This window comes from Ambystoma mexicanum, chromosome 2p (genome assembly GCF_040938575.1).
Source record: "Ambystoma mexicanum isolate Mex_15411 chromosome 2p, UKY_AmexF1_1, whole genome shotgun sequence".
Taxonomy (NCBI): domain Eukaryota; kingdom Metazoa; phylum Chordata; class Amphibia; order Caudata; family Ambystomatidae; genus Ambystoma; species Ambystoma mexicanum.
In genome coordinates this window covers 571349974-571357569 of record NC_090923.1, presented here as the reverse complement: position 1 = coordinate 571357569, position 7596 = coordinate 571349974, and the positions used below count along the sequence as shown (strand labels likewise).

The 7596-nt window shown below is 46.4% G+C and overlaps 1 long non-coding RNA gene across 1 annotated transcript; it reads right to left on the bottom strand.

The window, feature by feature from the left end:
• Window positions 1-423: 423 nt before the first annotated feature.
• Window positions 424-6793, bottom strand: LOC138566568 (uncharacterized). Its single transcript, XR_011301966.1, has 2 exons — window positions 6171-6793; window positions 424-1099 (listed from the first exon to the last, which is right to left on the bottom strand). It is a non-coding gene; the product is annotated as an uncharacterized lncRNA (long non-coding RNA).
• Between the last annotated feature and the right edge of the window lie 803 nt (window positions 6794-7596).

The following is a 7596-nucleotide window of genomic DNA, read 5'->3' as shown; positions in this document are numbered from 1 at the left end:
CCTCCCTTCATTTCTTCCCTCTGTCCTCTTTCTCTTTCTCTCCCTCTCACACCGCGCCTTGTCCCTCTGGTGTTATTCAACTTCTCCTCTGCTCTCACTCTCACCCTCCTTTATGCCCCTCTCCACTACTCTTCGCTCCCACACCTCTCCACGAATTCCACTGCTTCTGTTCACCACACCACCCCTCAATTTCCCCATTCATCCTCCATTCAATCACTCTTCTCACTCTGCCTCACTTATTCTGCTACACTACCACTTAATCTCACCCATTTCCCTTACTCATCATACATGCACTCCCACACTCAAGAACCACTTTCTCTCACCAACCAATAACTCATGTTGCATATGCTTTTGGTTATTTTCTTCCACGCTCTGCTCTACCATCATTCTTCTACCTGGTCTCTTGGTACACCTGCTCCACTCTTTTTTTTTTATATATTTCTTTATTGAATTTCCGTCAAATTACAACAAATGTGCGTGTATCTAACCACCTGCTCCACTCTTGACATCACCCAAACAACCCACACTCCCTTGGTCTTTCCTTGTCCATTTATTCTCCTCCTCCCAATTCCATTACCCCTCAAGCTCAGCTAGATCCCAGGCCAACTGTTGCCTTGCTCTCCCCCCATGAGCCATGTTACAGAGATTGGAAAACAAACCCCCCTTTTAACCCTGTGACCTTTTTGAATGTGTGTCTGCCAGTGTCTTGTCTTGATGTGCAAACCTTTCGTGCATCATTGAAAACCTTACTTTTCAAATTGTGTTTTACCTTTCTTACTACGGTTATACAGTCGTTTGACCAACAATGAACTCCATTGTGTTCTGTCGTATATGTTTCGTCCACTGGTGTTTTTGTGCATCCAGATGCCTGCGGGTCTCCGGCTTTTTACAAAGAAATAAATACAAAAATAAATAAATTGTAAAGGTGGGAACCTGATGCAGAAAGTCAATTTTAGAGTGTGTTCTCAGTGTGAGCTGAACGTCTTGACATCTGGTCCTAGGTGAGAAATGTTCCGCTCGCTATATGTTCGCCGGTGCCTCGCTCACCAGTGGTTTCTTGCACCACTCTTTGCTGAAAGGGTTTCTGGATGAGGGAGTCCTGAAAAGGAAGAGAGACAACATTGGCCAGTATCAATGAATGTAGGTATGAGGGATTGCAAGGGGTACTCTGCACTTTTAAACAGGGGACAGGGACTGGGGCATTCCTAACTCCTGCACCCTGCCTCTGGTGCAAGACTGGCTCTAGCAAAATCCCTGGTCGGCCTCCTGCCCCAGATTGAGAGGGGTCCCCATCCCCACACTGTATTGAGGGCAGTACTCATTAGCACAAAACCGGTTTGAGGTTGTGTGTTTAGTGCTTGGAACATTCTGCTCTATGCCTGCATTGCAGGTTAGCCACAGTACAGTATATAATAAGTGGGGGTCATTTTTATAAGGGCCTTGGGGCATAAAAATTGATTTACGCCTCAATCTTACGCTCTACCAGATAATAATGAAGGTTGGAATATCACATAGGCTTTACGCTTTGAAAAGGAGGCATTAACACAAGACGATGCATACACATTTTGCATACCCTTTGCATTTACAACTTGTAAATATGCCTAGAAAATACGCGTAATCCAATAATAGAATAGGCGTGCACCCCATTTAGCACCCAAGATTACTCCTTAGAATTGCTCTATAGCAGGTGCAATTTGAAGGAGTAAAGTGGCCATCAATACTGGTGGTCTCAAGCACATCCACAAACCAGCACATGCACAGCCACCATATGGTACAAAGGCGAAAAACACTTTTGAAAGGAGTGGTGCAGCACGTAGAGTAAAAAATACACCATACAAAATTGCGGGAGCAGGACCTTTCTCTCTGCATCACAGCATGATACACAGACTGCTGATACTGACACATATGGGAATCCAGCAACCACAACAGGTACCCCATCCGCCTGTACACCAGATCATCATAAGGCAGGCCTCCAGCTCGTACCTCAGGCAGCCCACCAGCATGTACCCCAGTCACCCCTTCAGGTAGCCAATCAGCCTGTGTTCCAGCCCCTACCTGGCAGGCCACCAGCCTGTGCTCCAGCACCCCTAACCCCTCAGAAGTGCCAGGCTAGGATGAGGGGTTAAGGGAGCCTCAGGGCCCTACACACTGAGGGTGTACCGGCCCAGGTTGTCCCACCTTGACCTCACCGATTAGCAGGTCCTCAACCCCTACCATCTGGACATGCTCACCATCTAAGCTCTTTATAAAGCCTTAGAGGCAGGCTTTCAATATATACCCATCCTCCCCTATTGAAGCTCCTAACAGGGCTCCTTTTCTGTGTCGCAGGCACATTCCAGCATACTGTGGCCCTTTCACAAGGCATTACCATGGTCTTCTTCTCCCATATCCTCATCCAAGTCCTGAATGTCATGATGTGACTGCTGCACCAGCACCTTACATGATGGCCCAGTAGCCTTCAACCATACAAAGGTTGGGTGTTATGCCATTGCAGGCTTTCTCAATGTGGTGGGGGCCATCGACTGCACACATGTGGTCCTTGGGCCACCCAAGGCAACTGAGCAGGTCTACATAAACGGACCTTTCTACATTGGGGGTCCTCTTGGCAATGCTCCTTATTTAACTAATTGAGATTAATTCACCAGCTCCTTTGACTATATTGATAAAGCCATAATAATCTATAGGGAAGATGGTAATAGCACCATAGCAAATGTTTGCACTGATAGGTCGCAACGCAGGAACACTCCTAATTTGAGTGTGTGTGGTGGTCACTCACATCCTTGGGATTACGAGATCCGTGAAGCTAAATAACTGATTAAACATGATCAACAAACATTAAAATAGCCAATGTGATGGACATGCCTTGTCCAGGGCCACGAGAAAACGTCTCTATCGCAAGTGGTTAGGGGGCTGTCACATACGAAAAAATCATGCATCATGGTGCGCCCTTATTATGGCGGCCAGAAATAATGATGGACAGGGATTCTGGAAACTAATCAAGCCCTGCACAGCCATTTAATTACGGATCATGGCAGTTTACTGTTCTGAAATATATTGCGCACACCATTGGGCTATTAGTTGTTTTTGACAGTGTCAAGCTCAACTCTACGGACAGATGGTGTTATCTCGGTGAAGCGAACAAACTTGTTGCAATAATTTGATCTCTGAAACATTTTTATGCTCCCGGCCAGATGGCCTTAGCAAGGGTCTGCTTAAAAGTAATCCAAAATGGTGGGCACAAGTTCTGCATGTTCTCTTCATGATTATCAGCCTGGGGGGTCCTCTTCCTTCTACCTGGGTTGAACGCATCATCATACCTGGGCATAAAAAGGGCACTCACTCCAACCCCAAGAATGATTGCATCTTGGCGATGCTGGACATCCCTTCAAAAATCTTTGCACATGCCCTTCTGAAGGAACTGAGCAGTTGGGCCTTGACCTCCAAAATCATACCGTACAACCAAACAGGGTTCCGTAAGGGCACAGGGACCTACGTCAACTTGTTGGCATTGGTATCTTTAATAGAGTACTCTTGGGAAAACCTGTGACAAACAGTTTACTCTGTCTATGTAGAATTCAGCTCTGTGTTTGATACCGTAAGGCAGGACTTATTGTGGCAGAAGCTGATTAGATGCGGCATACTGCATGGCCTACTTAAAATGATTATATCACTCCACACCCATGCCAAGGTCAAAGTTAGGGCACTATGAACAGTGAGGTCACTAAATGTATGCCCACCTATGTCGGACTTAAGCAAGGGTACATTCTTGCACTTTCCTTGTTTAATTCATATCTTGCAGACCTCAATGATCACATAACCAACTTTTATCAACTTGTTTGACTACACGCCACGGGGCCTCCAACATCAGCTCAATTGTTTGGAACAGTACTCCAGGAGTAAAGGTCTGACCATCAAGGTCTCCAAGACCAAGGTTATGGTCTTTAACCCTCGTCCACGTATGAATAAATGCGCAAACGCATAGTGGCTTGAGACTAATAGAATTGAAGTTGTCAACAGTTATGACTAGCTGGGGGGACCATTGACAACAAATTATCCTGGAAATCTCAGATGGTCAAGGCTGAGAGTAAAGCATTCCAACATTTGGGAGGCAAACATACTTTTGCGAAGAAGCATAGTGGTCCTTCCTTGAGCAGTTTGTCATGCATACAAAGCCAAAATCCCTCTAGAACGCCTCATGCAGAGGTCTGTGGGTTAAAAATCACTGAACACCTCAGGAAAATTGAAGGGCAATGCCTCAAGATCTTGGCACGTTGCCCTAGCAGTCTTTTCCAGCAGAATACTTATGCAGCGAGCTAGATATTCCTAGCCTTTTGGGGTAATTGCACACACGCTGCGTGAGCCTTTACTGGAAGTTGGAAAACAGCCAGGACTCGTCACTGTTGAGCATAGTCTCATATGCAAGCCTAATTATTAAGCGAAGGGCCAGAGGGTATGGCACTAAAGACACTAGTGGTAGAGTTAAATAATAGGTACCTTAAATACTCGATTAGCCCACATAATGTCACTCACAAGCGCTTCCTTTAGCTACATATGAGGCACATATTGGCTCTAGATCGGGCCCAGTTTAAGATCGAACTTGCAACCAAATCACATAATGGTGAATATTTATTGCATAGCCTTAGGCGTTGGCCCTATCCTGCATATCTAACTGCATACCTGAATAATCGAAAAGTGCACGAATATCTTCACTCGAAGTTTAATTTGTTTAACACCTTGTCGGGCTCTAGGATGCGTCTTAATAGTATTGCTGAGGGCCTCATCTATGTGGGGAAGGCGTCCTGGAAACCGCTAAACATCTGATGTTGTTCTGCAAAATCCTAGACATGAACGCAGATGAATGCTGAGGGGGCGATTGGACACATTTGCCTTGATCTTGAGCTACTGTGGGCTACATTATACAGATATATGTAACAGTGTACACCTGAATCAACAATTCAGTGAACATCAGAAGTGCTGCTTTTACACAACTTGGGTGCCGGGGAGGCGGGAGAGGGGGGGCACAACACGACCCTGACACTGAGTTGAGAAACAAACAAAACTAGAAGGGGTGTCCTAAAACTATCTACCTTGGGCTACATACTTTCAGGGAAATAATTTTGTAACAATGTACCTGACTAAGATGTGACTTGGCATCAAATGCATTTTGGACGCCCTGGTCCATTAATACCTTCCCCCTAAATTTCGAAAACATGAAATGTGTTAATTTTCTTCTAAGAAGTGTTATGTTTTAAAAACTGTCTGTGTTAGCAGAGGAATTATGTAAAATTGTGTATATCCTTTGCTTCTTCTTTTTCTATATTTTAATAATGTGTGTATTGGTTTTAATTAAGCATAACACGCTTTAATTGGCTGCACTATACTTAATACAACATAAAATAGACTTATACAGCATTCCAATCAATTGTCAGATGGTCTGTGATGCTAACCTGCTCTTTACGCATGTGTGTGCCAGATTGCTGAGATCTACCCATGAATCCATGATCCTGTCTCAGAATAACAAGTGGCTGCAGAAGTAACTTTAATCAACAGGTACAGGTTCGACGGGTGCTGCAGCCCCTTTTGGGCCAGAGGGCAATGGCAAATGAAAAATGTACTGTTCACTATCCATCAGATGCAGTGTCCATTCCAGAGGTAGTTCAGCGTAACGGGGATGATGTGGAAAAACATGGGATGTCTAGAGAAACACGAGCCCAATGTAAAGCCTATAGAATGCAAGGGAGATGTGAACAGTCGTGGGATGGGACGATGCAAATAGCTCCCCTGGTGTGGCTGCTTGGGCACATTGCCTTCTTGTGTTGGGGTTTTTGGTTGCACCACCTGCATCCTTTGTGAGTACCATGCCTGCCTTGGATAGGCGAGGGACTGCTGCACAGAAGTGGGAGCAGAGGAAGAAAGGGTTGAGGTACAGGATGGAGAAGAATCCCTCCCCACATACTACTGCATATGATTCAGAGACTGCTCTTGGTGGGTCAGCAGCCCACTCAAGGACATTTGGGACTGGACATGGCACAGGCTGGTGTCCAACATTCAGGCCAGGGGATATCCCCAGGGGAAGCTGGGGATATCCCCTGGCCTGAACACAAGCAGATATACATGTAAGTGTATCCGCAGCAGGGCCAGCCTGACATCTTTCCTGGACTGTTGCCTACCTGCCTGCACCTCCCACAGCAATGCCTCCCTCAGCTTGATGACTGCTTCAAACGGATGCTGTATCTTCTCCAAGGACATCGTCCCATCAGCCACGGGTGGCTCCAAGGAGGAAAACGCATCAACCAGTTCCCTCCAATTCTCCTCCACCTGTGCGACTCTCTCCAATAGTTTGGCAAAGAATGTCTCAGACGCAGGAATGGGCCCTGGGGGAGGAAGCAAAGAGGGTGATTCTTGTTCACGGCCAGGGACTGATCCCAATGTCCCTGGAGGGGGTGTAGTGATCCCTGTATGTGGCAGAGGTAGTGTGGGCTCCACAGAAGTGGTGGTATCCTCCACTATCACCAGTATGTCCCCAGCCCTTAGCAGCTGTGTCCCTGGTTGGGCCACTGCAACAATGTTCTGTGTAGCTGAAGCGAAACTCTCAGTTGGGCATCCCAGTCACTGTGGCTGTCCAGCTGCTTTCTCTTGCTGGTTGTGGGCTAGGGTTCCATGAGGCTTCCAGAAGGTGAACTACTTTCCTGTTGGGATTCGGGGCTTCTGCCACATATATCTCTGAGTCACTTGTTCTCTTTTTGTGTCAGTCATCATCCTAATCCTCTTCATCTCCCACAGTGTCGTCATGCCCTCCTGCAGAGGAATAAAACACATTTAGTGGTTGTGTATATTCTGGGTGCATTGTGCATGGAAATCTACATCATCAACAGCATTCGCTGCACATTTTGTAATGGGTTATTTCATGCACATAAGGGTATGTGCTGAAGTAACAGTTGGTCAAAGGAATGGCCATTTCACTGTGTGACATATGGGATGGATTTGTGAACAAATGTACTGTGTACACAGGTCACAACTTGACCTGGCCATTTACTGGCAGGGAGGCACTAATGGGAATCACAAAGAAGGTCTATGTATTGTGTACCCTTTAAATTCTTATGGGGACATATTCATGAAGCAAACATTACTTCTGCATTGACACCTTTGTATAAGCCATGGGGAGTCAGCATTGCATGTATCTTGGACGTATACACCCTCAATTGTCTACCTTTGACAAGACTTTGAGAAGTCACACTTGACATGCATGTTGCCTGGCAGGGTGGCCATGTAGTGGCATTGCACGTGATCTAGTGTCATTAATGATGAATGGAACAGACAGAGCAATGCCTGGCCTCTTTAGATTGACACAGTATGTTCTACACAACGCGTGAAACTCGATTCTGCCACGCTTCAAAACCATGTGCCGGACCCTCTGCGGCAAAGTCCGTGCAGGCCAAGGGTGCAGTGTTGTGCACCGCAGGTCCTCAGAGCATGCTTCCCGACTGACACGCAACGTTCTGCACGGCGCTCGAAACCTGATTCCACTATGCTTAAAAGTCACACTTCCGATCCTCTGCGGCAAAGCCTGCACAGGCCAAGGGTGCGGTGTTGTCG